The sequence below is a fragment of the Dermacentor silvarum genome, chromosome 8 (genome assembly GCF_013339745.2).
Source record: "Dermacentor silvarum isolate Dsil-2018 chromosome 8, BIME_Dsil_1.4, whole genome shotgun sequence".
Taxonomy (NCBI): domain Eukaryota; kingdom Metazoa; phylum Arthropoda; class Arachnida; order Ixodida; family Ixodidae; genus Dermacentor; species Dermacentor silvarum.
This window is the reverse complement of record NC_051161.1, coordinates 59,031,383-59,047,053: the sequence shown is the minus strand read 5'-3', so window position 1 is coordinate 59,047,053 and position 15,671 is coordinate 59,031,383.

The following is a 15,671-nucleotide window of genomic DNA, read 5'->3' as shown; positions in this document are numbered from 1 at the left end:
TTAGCGCTGAGTGTGCCCCTCGCGGTGATGGTGCCGGCGCGTGAGCGTGCGTCCAACGCCCTTTGACGACTGGCCAAAAGAGTAGTACGTATCGCCACGGCCGATGCGTGTCCGAGCTTAAAAGGCGGAGGCGACCAGATCTGCACGAGCTGGTCTCCTTGACTTTCGAAGGGACGCGCCGAGTCTTCGGCGCTTGCTCAATGTTTCCGTGGCTCGTTATCCTCCTCGTCCGTACCCTTCGTGCAATCCCTTTGAAAGCGTGCATGCTTACGGTGGTGTGGCCGATCGATAAGTATACGGGGGTGGATGGTTTGTCACACCCCTCTGGTCGGGCATGTCAATCTGCGCACGCTATCTTGCACTCGCATGAATCTTTAGTCATCAACTACAAAGACAAAGCGAAGAGCTCAATGTTACGGATGATGTATTGATCGTTCTAAACCTTGAAACTCGAGTGTAGAGAAGGAGAAAGTCGGTTGTGCCAAGGTTGTGAGCAAGATCGATGGTCGCGCTGAATCAAGGATGCTGCGGTGCATCGGCTGGGCCCGGTGAACGCCGAGGTTAAGTGCAAGGCCCCATTAATTTAATTACATTCATTTCTCTCTCTCCCTCTCCACCTTCTCTTCTCGTTTCTTTCGTTTTTTTTCGCAACCCACGCATTTGTTCTTCTTTTCGTTAAGTGTACAACCTCTCGTGGACATGCAAGCACAGTACATGGCTTCTATTGGTGAATAAGGAATTTGCTCACATGTATGCAACCATACCTCACAAATTGGTGGCATAAGACAAGCTCTTACCGCAGCAGAAAAATGTTGTTATTAGCTTAATTTCTGTTTATTCCTTACCTTATTATTGCGATAGCAATTATGTGGACACTCCAGGCGCATTTCCACCGTCGCCGTCGGTGTCGCCGTGATGTTCCGTGTACAGACCAAGGGCGATTACATAGTCGCCACGCGCCTTATGCTGTGTGTGCGAGTAAAAGCGTGCGAGGGTGAGCTGACAATGTTGTCTCAATCTCGCGCGCGCAAGGGAGGAAAGCGGGGAGTTGCGCGCCGTCTTCTTCCCTTACGTGCAAGGCTCGGGCAAGGGGGGGGGGGATGGGCATTCTACTCCGGCGGCGGCTGCTTATGGCGCGGCCACTCGGGGCCTATCTTTAGAGTGATCTGCGATGGGGACAGAGTGCGTCGAGTGCACTGTGTTCTCGCCGCATAGTTCGCGTTGAAGCGAGAGGCAACACAAAGGGCAATACGCTCGCTGCTGCCGCCGCGCTTCCTCACTCCAGCATTTTGACAGCGAATGTGCGCGGTCATCGAATGAGATGTGTTCATGCTTGCTTGTGCGCGTGTGACACCGTGCTTATTAATTTAGTTAGTAAGCGAAAGTTTACAAGTTCATACGGCCTATAAAACTGCTAGCCATACTTCGTATAGCTATCTACTAATTTGCTATCGCAAACGATGTTTCACCTGTCGGACGAAATGGTGACTATTTTTTATGGCAGCGCGAAACCAACAGAAAAGGAGCATCCGTGCTTTCCGAATATTCTTCCCAACGCAACTTTCCAGAACATAACTTCTACTGAATTGACGCCTGAATTCCAACAACCCAATTCAGGACGTTAATTACTTAGGCAATAAGTACCATCTTGTGGGCTTGGTTGCACACTAATATACGCGTTACGTTATTTCTAGCTTCACAAGAGATGGAGTTATTCTGCCACCAGCATGGTATAGAAGCGGCAACTGCTTGCGTGATGCAGTGATCCTGTTTCAAGGTTTATGACCCATTTTTGTTGTTGCAAGGTGGAGGTGAACGAAATTATTTAAAAGAGAGACAGGAAGGAACAATAATGTATGACAAAAAGGGGGGGGGGGGGGAGGGGTATTGCCGTTGAACATGGCAACCAATGCTTTCGTCGGTGAACCCTATCCGCATAAGCCCGGCGCCAAATGCACGGAGCCTTGGAATAATAAAGGCGATTCGTTAAGCAAAAATGTCCAATATATCACTTGCGGTACGAATATAGCAAGCTCCTTCGAACAATATCTTGCATTGACTCGGAAATCTTGCACACCTTTGAGAGCCCTTGTCAAGACATGTTCTTCTGATCTTCAACGATCCTTGGTTATTACGGGGTTAACTCACCTACGTTTTTTTTTTATCGCGTTAAGAAGCAGGAGTCCTACGTGCCTAGAGTGTATACGACATCATGAATAGCTGACTTAAATGCGTACGCGTGCCCGCTATATCGTTACAAGGTATGAAAATACCACGTTACGAACAAGTCACAACCGTTAAAGAGCGCACATAAATTATGTAGCCGCTTTCCCGAGAATCAAAACTCGCGAGCGAAGAGAGAGAACGCTCGTTTTCTCGTGCGGCCTTTGGAGCCGGCAACGCCATGGTCTGTTTCATCAAAGAAGTGCAGCGTTAGGGAAACCGGATTTCGTGTCCGCTTATCACTTGTATTCACATAGAGCTTTCGTGATTAACTATGTCGTCGGCGTTCTTGCTAGGCTGTTGCCAGTCAAGAACTGTTTTTGCGTACAAACAGCTTTGCCGATTTCACAGAAAAAAAAAGAGAATTGGCATGCCTATAAGTATGTTGTGAACACATACATACCTAGACACTATTATTATTTCAGTTCTACAAGCAGGGGCGTAGCCAGATAAAAGAGGGGAGGGGACGCACCGGTGAAATTCCCCGGGCCCGCCCTGAAATTTCTGTGTACCAGGATGTTACCTGCCCTGCTTCGAAGCGCCCACTTCGCCCCACAGGCGAAATGGGTGCCTCCCGAAAACTTTTGACCTATAGAAGAGGGCTAATAAAAAAAAGGCGTCGGAATAAAAAATAATTAACGTGAAATGCTTAGAAGGCTAGTGGGTTGAAAATTTGACTGCCCGGAATATGCAATGGCACCAAAAGGATGGCACCAAAATTGATGGTGCCGCCATCGATGGTCAAACCCACGACCTTTGGTATTACTTAAGGCGAAGCTAATTAGGATGCCACCATGCCACATGGTGCCATCATGTGTTGGCGAAATAACTTTACCTTAATTAAGATATAGTTAATTAAGGCACTCGAACCCACGGCTTTTGGTGGAAGTCGAACGCACGACATTTGGTGTTAGTTAAGGCGAAGTTAATTAAGGTGTCACCATCCCACATGGTGCCACCAACAACGTTTATTGGTTCGAGTGCCTTAATTAAATCTACCTTAATTAAGATATAGTTAATTAAGGCACTCGAACCCACAACCTTTGGTGGGATATCTCTAAAGGTTGGAATGCGCAACATTTTAGACGAGAGACACAGATGTGGAACACACATGACAGAGCGCTCTGTTGTGTGTGTTCCTCATCTCTGTCTCTCGTCTAAAATGTTGCACATTCCAACCTCTAGAGATATGCTATACCAACACGCCCAGTCTTCAACCTTAACATTGGTGGGAGTCAAACCCACGACATTTGGTGTTACTTAAGGCGAAGTAACCCACGACCTTTGGTGGGAGAAAACAATAGGAAGTAACAACGCAGTTGAATGAGAATGTCAAGTAATTCAATGAATGTCTCATCAGCGCGCATCCTCTTTAGCGTAGGCTGAAGTGACTGTCAACTTTTGTTTTTTTGTTCGGTCTAATTATGCATAATCGGTGTGCACACTTCATATGATATGGAAATTTTTTGTGGTTTTCGTGACGTGGTGTGACAGATAAGCGAAGTAGGGGCAGCCCGAAATTGGAATAGAAACACTTTGGAACAACTTTACGTTATAGTGCCTCAGTACCCTATAATAATCTACGGACTATAGCTCTGCTGAAGGGCTTAAACGTCGAATTGTCTATTTGGCGATGACAGATTCAGTCGCTTCTAGTTTTGGTGGGATATTTGCAATATGGTGCCTATAGTTTCTGGCAGACAAAGAAAAGAATATGCAGGGGAAGGGGTAAATGTAATGTGTAAGACGCATGCAGACTTTTTTTCTTTGTCTTTTTTACGATAAGTGTAGGGCAAGGTTACAGCGTACAACAGCTGTATCTTGCACAACTGTACTCCTTTAATCAGACAGTACATAGTACCGAGGACATTAAAAAAAATAAGAAACTCGAATGACGTCTTCATCGACCGGCCGCATGTTTCCAAGAGGGCGAGCATGGAGAAGCAAACGATTGTTCGTTGTGATTACAGCTTCTCTCGAAAAAAAGAACGCTTCCGTTCTCCAGGCTTCTGCCAAAAAGAAAAGTTCCTACTGTTCGCCCGACAGTTTTCGATAAAATCGACACACTCTTCACTGATGCGAAATCTCACGCAGTTCAGCGCGCAGAACGGAGGGCTCTGCTGAACTTGCGCGCAATATTGCATAACAAACAGCTCGTAATGGGCCCCTTTTTTCATGTCGCAAGGTATCTTTCAAGACTCTCGTGAGCCAGGATTTTCTTGTTGAAAAGCAACGTCCTTGAGTCTCAGGATAACGAAAGCACGATCTTCGATCCGTGTGTGCTTTGCGGAAGAACCTGGTTGTGTATTCCCCGAGTGCGGTGGATTGGAATTTTCGGGAAAGCGTCGTAAGTACCGGCTCATTCGTTCATGAGTTATGCGTGTTCCCGCGCGAGGCGGAGATAAAAGCGGAATCAGTGGATAGGATTATTCCGCGCATCACCGATGCGACAACGGATTACTGTCGCTTCGCATTGCGGAGGAGACGCCGAAAGAGCCATTGAGATTGGCGCCCGATTGTCGTTTCTTAGCTCTAGGAAACCACCGCTGCGTGAATTATTCACGACGCCGTGTCAGCCCTGTGCCGTCTTGACCACGAACAATGTATTCAGTCGGGTTTGGGGCTTTTACGCCCGGAGAAAGCGGGAGTGCGCGAATGAATCGTGGTCGTTTGTACAAGAAAAGTAATGAGGCACATTTGTGAGCGTCTTATAGTGTGTCGACACTGTCCACGTGCTCCATTTGTTCGCCCGCGTTAACCGATATTTCAGCGTAATAGCGGTTGCCTATTTTAACTTAAAAGTTTGAAGCAAAGGTGTCTTTATGATTCAGTTGCCCTGTGTGCTGATCTCCATTGTAACGTAAGAAAATCAACTATGTGCCCATGACATATTCTGGGAATGTGCATTGCGTGCCCTAGTGTAAAGAAAACTCGGCATTGGTGCCTATCATCATCAGCTGTATTATGTGCGTCTTGGCGTCAATGCAGTCACGGGAGGTTACGATAAGCTAAAACCGCAGGAATGGTCAGCACGTTCCCTCGTAGAACCCTTTGGCTTGCTAGCCTTGTGCATTATACTAAATGAACATGTTTTATCGACATGGATTAAGTCACAAACCTAACCACACATAACTAGATGTATACTGATCGTCGTTTCACGTAAGGTATACAAGTCTGTGAGCGTGGTCGTAATTGCAAGAATGCGCAAACTGCTGATGTGTTGCTGACGCAACTATTTGATTCAAGAATTTGCACCCTATAAATCATATTCATCCTAAGTAATTAACACCTATAATTTAGACATTCCTAATAGAAAATTAATAATCGAAGTCGGAGAGTTATTCAGTAAAACACCTACAACTTGGTAATGCACTGGAATCAGCAGCTGGCGCTCAATAGAACGGACGCACGCAAATGTGCTCTATAAGCAACGTATAACAGCAATGTTCTTAAACACGCAGTAGGGAATAAAAGTACGTAGAAGAAGCGGCGAGGCCTTTCAGCAGATGTAAAACAAAGAGGAGTCTGTGGCAGTAAAGGGAGAAATGATTTCACTGGAGAACAAAGGCTGTCGCGGTAGCCTCGATTGTATGCACCGACCGAATGACGGAGGCTGAACGCGTTTCTGGAGCCAGTGCTACGCACCGCTGCCTGCCGAGCATGAAGAAAAGCGAGGGAGGGCGGATTGCGAAATCCGAATGCCATACTACCCGCGTCATCGTTGTGAAGAGTTGAAGTATCGATTTCTAAATCGTTCGCAGCTAGATGAGAAGAATGACTTCGGAAAGGAATGAAAATTGTAATGTAAAAACTAGGGGAAACATTCTTGTTGTCCTACGCATGCAGGACTGCAGACATTTCATTCGTGCTATGCTAATGCGTCTGCACCTCCTCCAAAAGACGGGCGGTCAAGTTTATATGGCGTCTAATGGGTCAGCGAACCGGCCATCCCTTCCCCCCCCCCCCCCCCCCCCCCCATGCCCCAGTCCGACCCCCTTTTTGTTTTTTTGCTCCTTTATAAAATCATTGAGTTGGTTTACATACGCCTTCTCGGGTGTAGACGACATGGTTACGAAATAACGAAATGTACTACATTAGATGTCACTTACTAAAATAATCGGCTTCCGGGTTTTGCTGCTGAGCATAATGCTAAAGGTTTGATTCTCGAAAGATCCTATACCCCTTTGCTTAGTGAAAATTAAAACATGCGATTCCTTCTCTGAATAGCGTGTGTGAAACGTAATGCAATTATTACTCCGTTGTGATGTTATGCAGCGAGTAACGTTTTATGCAGATTTCGGCGCCGACGTTGATGCTCTTGAATTTAAGACGTTCTCTATAGATGGTGAACACTTAAGATACACGCTTATGCAGCGTGTCGTTGCTGTTGTTTATTATATGATGAGATCCCGGAAAGATAAACCACCGAAGGGCAAGCCATTCAAATCATCAAAAAGAAACCTGCTACTAAGGAATGTAGGAGAAAATAAAACAAAAGAAGAAAAGAAAGAACAAATGAAAAATAAAAGATACCGAAGGAATAGAACATCACTTAAATGAGGCATAGCCTGCCATACAATAAGCTTAGTGAAAGCCTTCTTTATTGGTTACGTGCGAAATTCTAGTCACCACGTGCGTTACCAGAAGAGTCATTATCTGTACAGCCAGGGCATGAAAAACACAACAAAGAAGAACCTTATACACAGCTATAAATAAAGCACACCAAGGAAAGTTTAGCGCTAGTTCCTATAAACATGCGTGAAATCAGATAATGAGCACATTCACGATTCACGGCTTATGCAGTCGTCTTTCAAGACGGCTGCATAAGGTAACCAACAATTATAAAGTCACACAATGCTGGGGCAGCATGTATTTGTTTGTCTTTGCGCTGTGCGTCACTGGGGGACTGTGGCTTTGCCACTGTCACAATGATTTCGGTTTGTTTTAATTTGATTGCCTCGGTTTACAGCATCCCGCCATATACACCATATAGACATCCTATATGTAAAACCTCCTTGGCGTTGTATATGGAAAGGTTCGCAGCATGTTTTGTACTTGATCTAACCTCCCTGCCTTTCCCTTATGACCTCTGTTTCTCTATCTCTGTTCTAAATGACTTAGCAGAATCCTGCTGCCTAACTGACGTATATGGGGCGACTATATTTACATGCGCGAAATATTCGTGAAAGAAATGGAGACTAAGGTGTCTGTGTAGCTGTTTTTTCTTTCTTGTTTCTTTCCTTTTTTTTGCTGATTTTATGTTAGGATTATCTTTTGCAGGTACCTGAAGCCGAAGTTACATGATTTATTGAAGTACGCGAGAGAGGAAAAGATAGCGAGCGAAGTTGTCAGCGTTGACTGTGCGCAGCGGAGAGTATTGTTTAGACGTTGGCGGAGGAGCAGGGCATTTGCATCAACGTTAAAGTGTCAGAAAGAGAGATGACTTTGACGATTGTATCGCGGAACATATAGCTTCATTGCCAGGCCTTGCGTACGCATGTAGAGCTTGCGATTACAATGGGTGAAGAGCAAGCCAGTAGTGACGTAACGCGAACAACAACCTTTGTCTACAAAGGCTCAGTGTGCGCAGCAATTGTATGAGGCGCGAGACGGCAGATCAAGACGAATGACGAAAAGATTGCCGAGACCTTGACTTACCCGCAATCCTCGCGCACTCCGGCCGCTTCGAATTCCTTGAATGCTGAAGCTTTTGACAAGAGGTGTTACTCAAATGCGCCGCGATCTTTGTGTGATCGTTTTTCTGTGTAGCAGTTTCATTTTCTCGGGCCGTACGAAGCACGTTGCCGATCGGTTGGCGCCTTTGACCTCCTTAGATCGGTATGGAAGGTGCGGACCGTTTTCCTTTTCATTTTTTTCTCTCGTCTATAGCGACGTTCGCGTTAGTCTCGAGTTATAATTTTCTGGTGGGATTGCACCGGTGGCAGGTGCGTAACGAGATTTCGACCAAATCGCGAATGCCAATCTCGAAGGGAAAGTGGTTACCTCTAAGGCTCTAGAGTGCATAACAAGGTGAGCCACTGAACGCGGTTGCTGTAACAAGCACAATATTGCTGGCACATACCAAACCGGTGAGGTGACAACCGCCGACGACCTTCACCTCTATCGGTAAGTAGAGTCCACGTGTCGATAACATCTCCGCTGTATTCAACCTAACCATTACACCTAATGCAATCATGGCTTGCTAGGAACTGTTAAAGAGGCACTAAAGAAAAGCACTAAATTAGTTTAGGCCAATAAAGTATTCATTCTTAAGTATACATTGGTTAATTTCACAGTCTGGAGGCTGATTATTAGAACAAAAGATCAAGGTCGAAGTCCCATTTCGTTAATTTCGCTCGGAAACGCCTACGACGGTAGGTCGGTGCGACATCACGAATTTCCAAATATTTTCTCGCTGTTAGGTCGTTATGGCGGCAGGAGAAATTCACGAAACTTGCCAACTTCAGTGTTTCGTTCCTTTAGAATACAAGGTAGTCCACCTTGTGGTCACAAAAATCAGCTAGGCTCGTGCAGGCGGTGTCAACATCCATGACGTCACGGCAATATATATATATATATATATATATATATATAATAAAACATTGAAAAAGGGTAGCCGTTGCCAGCAAACGACAACTCTATTGTTTATTTGTATTGCTATGAGGAAAGGATAACTTAATAGAGGTTGTGGCTAGAACACAACACTATTCACACGTATGCTAATTGCGTTAGTGCCGGTGTAATGTTTTGCTAGGTGAATGCAATAAGGAGGCCCCACAAGCTACAAAGCTTCAGTAAACTGAAGTACAAAGAAAACCCGCTAGTGCATGCTACAGCCGTTATCTGTGCACACTTGCGACTGCTGGCGTATCTGGAGGCATGCATCATTGCACAACGGCATTGCAGACTGCGCTGCAGACAATGACGCAAGCCCTTGTCGACGAGGGTCTAAGTGATGACTAAGATCAACAGGATTTCTGACTAAGCGAGCACGCGTCTGAAAGTACCGTCGTCGAAGTTAGAGCTTGATAACTGCTTCTTTAAAGACTGGGCAATGCCTACCTTCGGATTCGTAGGAAGTCACAGACGTCTGCAGTTCACATTTCGGTAAGCGCTTCCTTGTTCCACTTCGTATATGACGCGACTGCATTAAATGCTTGTGCAAGAAAAAATTACAATCTTTATAAAGGCTTCAATAACTAGTGCTACCTTATCTAGTAAACAGACAGTGAAGTTGATATCCCCGATGGTGATCGATCATGAAGGTGATTTTAGCAACTCGTACATCGCACATATCCGGCGAAGAATACAAGGTGGGGTCTTACGAAACAGGGCTTTCGCAACTAGGAAGGCAAGAGAACCCTGCAGTTGATATCATTTAACGGCGAACAAGTTCACCAAGAAGGCCTCGGTGCTTTTTTCCTTCATTTATCATCCTATATGAGCTTACACGTGCACCTCCTCTCTTCATTCTATACAAGCCGATGATAACGAACCAGGAAGTTCGAGCCACAGTACCTGTCGGAGCTGCCACCGTGATGCTTCTGAAAACGCGAACGCTTAGTTATGTAGCCACTCGCTCGCCCGCGTCTAGCCGCGGTTATCCGCCTGAACGAGCGCCGGCGAGCAGTTCCTCGACGTATACCAACGCGATGTTGTTGGGCAGAAACGTGCGCCTTACTCAAAAGAAGAAGAAAACACTTTGCGTGCGAGGGAATAAAACTATAGGCGGAGACACGTCACTCGAGGCCTCTCCGTGGGGAGCTATGGCAATGGGAACGCGTAAGACTAGATGCGTATCTTTCGTGTGCGTGGTGATGCAGTACATCAAGCTAAAGCTCCTTGCGTGCTCGTTGTCATGCGCGTGCATCTGTTTTTCTTGTTTTATTTTCCCGTCTTTGCTTTGTCGTTTAGGTGTTCGGATTCTCAATTTACTCAGGCCAAAAGGAGTCGCCATCACCAATCTACGGTGAAAAGCCTCCTTTCGCCTTTTCATTTCAGAAATAAATAGATAGTGAGAAGGAAATGATATGAATGATGCTGGAAGAAAGCTCAAGTAATAATGGGAGGCGGGGGTGGTAGAGGTGGGCAGGAGGCGCTTATTGTAGCATCCTTCAATGGACTGTAATATCCTTTATGCGCTGTCAACCACGGAATTTGTCGTCATTGGTTTTATTTTTTGTTACTTACGTCGTTTTCTCAATAACAAAAGGGGTACTTGGCAAATCAGTTCTGCGGAATACCGCAAGGTGGCGGAAGTAACCCTTTCAAAGAAGGGTACTCCAACCATTTTTTTTCGTCTCTGTACCTTATTATCATTCATCCAGATCCTCGCGCTAAACTCTGGAATACTTGTACATTGTCGCAGCTCCTAAACATCAAACCACTCTTCACTCACCTTTTCCACCTGTTATAATACGCGTCATCTTACCCGCAGTGCGATTCCAGGCCGTTTTTTTTTGGATGTTCAGCAGACTGGTTAAACGCACTTTCTCATAGCAGGCAGAGCGGAAAGTAGTACTCGTATGCCCATGCCTCCCACGCAATTGCATTCTATACTCAGTGGTCACGAAACCCCTTGTCATTTTAGCGCACAAATTATTTCAATGATGCTGAAAGTTGGCAAGCAGGTCTTTGTGGCAAGTGTGTATATTTAGAGGTGAGCGGATGTAACATGGAGGCTGCACAGGTTCGGTTACGGTGGCTAGATGGGTAGGTGTGCCGACCGAGCGTAGTTCCCCACTTGTCCGCATCAGGCCGCAGAAGTGGCGCTGCGGACAGTATAACGGCTGAGCTGCGCGCAACGTCGGCTGCGCTGTGTAGACGAGCAGCGCGTTTGATAGTATCGCTGCCTCTGCTCTAGCTTTGAAGTACGCGTTATAAAATGCCTTTTTGAGCAGTGTAGCAAAGCCAGAATGGGGAATTTGTTACTGTTGTCTACTCAGAAGACACGATATGCTGAAGTCAATTTTCTAGCTTCACGATTGGTCACATTTATTGGTATTAACGCGGCACTCCAGCCCATTGCAATAAATACGTAGATGCATTTTTTCCATGGATAAAACAATGCTGCAGGGGTTTTATACGGTATATGGAAACGTGCTTACGTGATATTTAGTAAGTTCTAATGTTTCAATTTCGAGAAATCCAGCTATTGTGTTTATTGCTGCCTCAGTTACGGTATTTAAATTGTTACGAGACGAATTGTGTGCATATGGTTCACTGTTTGGTTGCAATAAAATAAAGCAATGCGTCTTGGGCTAGATTCATGAATATATTTAAAATACAAGAAACGCTCTCATAACTTGAGTCAGCACACGCACCAACATCAATAGCCTAGCGCCAGCAAGGTCGCAACGTTGGTCCACCACTTCATAACATTATTCACAGCACACGCCTCCGCTTCAGGTGATTCCTCTTCTCCCTGTTGCTTTCGCGCGCCATGTTCTTGCCCTTGACAAGAAAGTAAAGGAGTGTAATTGAATAAAACTTCACATCTCTTGTGAGCTCTTTCTTGTGCCGCTCCCAGCCGATTAAATTCGAAGGATTCAGCTGCAGAAAGGATGCAAAGTCGGCGATACTGTTTCTTCGTAACTCATTTAAACTGAAGCACAGCTTGAAGGCGTCTTCGACCGATGCTACCAGTTCTTTTAGTGCTTCAGAAGGGAGCAACAGCCCTGACCTACTCATTCTGTTGAATTCAGTAATGTCCCTGAGCAATCGGAGCACTTGGTTCTTTGTGGGAACTTCCTTGATACATAGCCTGCTATATAGAATATAAGCCTAGAGTAGAGCACTGCACGGGCCGATTTTTCCAGCCCGGGCCCAGCCCGGGCCCGATTTTACATCGGGCTGCCCGCCCGAGCCCGACCAGAAGCTTTATGGCGAGACCCGTGCCCGGCCCGGGCCCGGAAATGATCTACGTTACCCGCCCGGTCCGGCCCGCCACCCCTTTACCTTAGGCCCGAGCCCGGCCCGAGCCCGACTCGAAACCGGCCCGAACCCGGCCCGAGACCGAAAAATACCACCGAGTGGCATTAAAAAATAAAATAAAGAAGAGAATGAAAGGAATTTATTCTTAAGGCATAAATACATGTCATACGCAATTATGAACACCGTTTCAGCGGTCTTTACGCAAATACCAGCGCGCAAAGTAGTACGAATGACCCTGCCGAGCAGAATCGCCAGCAGTTTCCAACGGCGCGACTTTGATGCGGCCCAATCGACTTCTATATCGCCACTCGCCGTGGTGGCTCAGTCAGCTAAGGCGTTGCGCTGCTGAGCACGAAATCGCGGGATCGAATCCCGGCCGCGGCGGCCGCATTTCGATGAAGGCGAAATGCAAAAATGCCCGTGTGCTTGCGTTGTAGTGCACGTTAAAGAACCTCAGGTGGTCAAAATTAATCAGGAGTCCTCCACTACGGCGTGCCTCATAATCAGAACTGGTTTTGGTATGTAAAACCCCAGAAAGATGAAGATGACTTCTATCGTCACACCACCACAGTATTTTTCCACGTCAGGCGCCTCACTGCAAAGCATGCGCCGCCCCAGCCGCTTGCCCCACACAACCGTATTCCTGTACACTACAGCCGAAGCGCCGCCACGACCGGTCGTTAGCGCAGCGCATGGATGGAGTAAATGGAGAAAGAAAGGTTCTCGTTCCTCCATGGTGCAGCGTAATGCGCTGCTGCTAGGCGGCCAGTTGAGAACATGCGTGGAATCATGGATGGACGCAGTGCTATATTTCAGCCGCGTGACGAATTATTTTAACTTGCCAGTCATCGTTTTACCAATTCGCCTTTGACGAATCAGCAAGTCGCGAACGCGCTTATACCGCGCTGAAAGCATTAATTACATTGATTTAGGTAAGGAATACAATGGCATCCTTTGGTTTGAGGTGACTTCGGTCTTTCTGGACTTTTACATTCTGTTGAAACAGCGCTGAATATGACGGAAGAAGAAAAGGGAAGTACACAGGAGTAGCACTGCTAGCTTCCAGCTTCGCCGGGGCAAGAGGTTTTTCAAAGTCGAGACGCATGAGGATAACTCGCTGCACGTTACATGCACACCACCAGAAAGTCCGAGCCCGGCCCGAGCCCGCGTCGAAATACCCGAGCCCGGCCCGGGCCCGGGTCAAAAAGCCCATGCCGTGCCCGAGCCCGGCCCGAGCCCGTGAAAAAGCTGCCCTACTCGGCCCGACCCTGCCCACGGGCCGGGCCGGGCCGGGCCCGAGCTTTCGGCTAAGCCCGAGCCCGTGCAGTGCTCTAGCCTAGAGTCACTTTTCTTTTCCCTGTAGCAGCGCAGCGGTGCTCGACGTCGCAGGCGCTGAGCACCTCATGCGCGGTTTGCAAATTTCCAATGTCGAGGAGCTCATCGACGTATGCTTTTCGGTGTTGCTCATTAACGTCGCCGATACTGAGCAATCTACTGAGCAGCCCGGGGCGAAGATTTCCACTGTCAGACAGCGGAAACATTTCCGCTGTCTTTCTCACAAATTTAGAGCCCGACTTGCAGTTCGGAGCGAAGCAGTGAGTCTCCTTGGTGGTCTTCTTTGGTGGAGCAATGCCACCGCTAATCTCGTCGGTCATCTTTCCAACCTGGAACATTCCACATCGCTTAGGAACTTGCAAACAGCACGAGAGACGCGGAGCGCTTCACCTTTGAAACTGACACGAACAGACGACATACAACTATTCCAATACGGGCTTTATTTTATGTTTCTTTTTTTTTTTTTTTTTGTTGCTCGCCGCCAGCCCCCTGTAGCAGACGACGCGCGCTGCGGAACCATTCTTCTGACCGCAGCGCCAATTTTGCGTCATGACGCGGAGAAGCGGTGAACTACGCTCCAGGCGCGCCGGTCGGCACACCTACCCATCTAGCCACCGTAGTTCGGTAACTCATTCTACGTATAAAACACTACCATGCCGCCACTTCGTAGCTACTGCGTGCGCCGTTCAAACAACGACGCAAGACTTCCGGTAGTGCATTTCGTGTGACTCTGGATGGGTCCATGTACGAGAAATGGTGTCATGGCAGTTTCACAAGGAACTCCCAAGCGAGGAAAATATAACGATGGGAGAGGACTTAATGACATCATACAATAGGGTGGGAAGATGTGTCTTTTATAATGAGAGTGTTTACACTTTACAACGGTAAATGTCATGGCAAACTCACGGTGTACGTGCGTGTGTGCTTTTATGTGTGTGCGTGCGTGTGTGCGTGCGTGCGTGTGTATGTGTTTGTTTGTTTGTGTGTGTCTGTGTGTATGTGTGTTTATTGCACTGCTTCTTTCGGAAATACATTGTAAGGAAGTAGCCGTTGCATCGTGATCGCAGAAAACAGGTTACCTTGATTACCCAGCTGAAGGGAAAACTCGGCTGTTTTCTGAGGTTTTAAGCAGTGCGAAATTCCGCGCATGTGCGCTGAAGCTCAATCACGTTAGACTTTATGAGGAATCCGCAGTAATAAGTTGTATTAAGCGTACAGGGCAACGGTAGAATGAATAAATGGAGATGTATATATATTTGCCGGCCAATATATGTTTGCCGCCCAATTGTGATGATTTAGAATGTCAGTCAACCATTGAGTAACATGTCAGCATAGGCATGTATTGTTGAGATGTCAGGAAACGGCTATGGGGGCGTAGTAAAGAAGCTATGCACCTCTCCATTTTGGGCTTCTGCTGATAAATGTCTACACTAACTAACTAGAACGACTTGCGCCTCCTCTCTCAGCACATGTAGGTGATATGTTTTCTGTAATCATCAGCCAAAGGAGGTGGAATTGGCACTTATGTCAAGGACTTTGCTCCGACCTCACCCAAGCCCTGTTGATTGAAAGTCTGTGGTGGTTTCATGCTCGCCTCAGCTGTTCTTTGTTAATTAAAACTTCTGGAGCACCATTTCTGCTCCAATGGGTAGTCGTCGATGCTTCGGCTTCTACGAAAGCTTGAAGGATAGCAAATCACCTCCTGCAGCTCTGGGGAGCTTCACAGACGCTTCCGATCCCTCACTACGTGCATGCCTGAAACAACTGCCACTTTCGTCACAACGTAGCACGCACACGTCGCGACATTCGCGAACGAAAAGGTCAAAGCGTTTACCCGGCCGCCGCCATCAGGGAAGAGACTGTAGAGACATGCACGAGTGGATCGGCCGCCACGCCTCAAAGACACACGCGCTTGCATGGAGGCCGCGTTGTCTTGGCCATGGAAATCATCAGACGCTATGGCGCCCAGTCCTTCCGTCATCTATAATCTTCCGAGCAACGCGGCCGGTGACGCCGAGGGCGGGGAGGAGATTTCGGGACAGGAAGGCTTGTGCGGTGAGCTCATAGGCGTCTATTTGAAATAGCCAAACGATCTCCACGAGTTGCACCGTTAGATGATCTGCTTCCCCCCCCCCCCCCCCCTCCCACCCCCCTTCAAGAAGGGGGGCTCCCACAGTTTA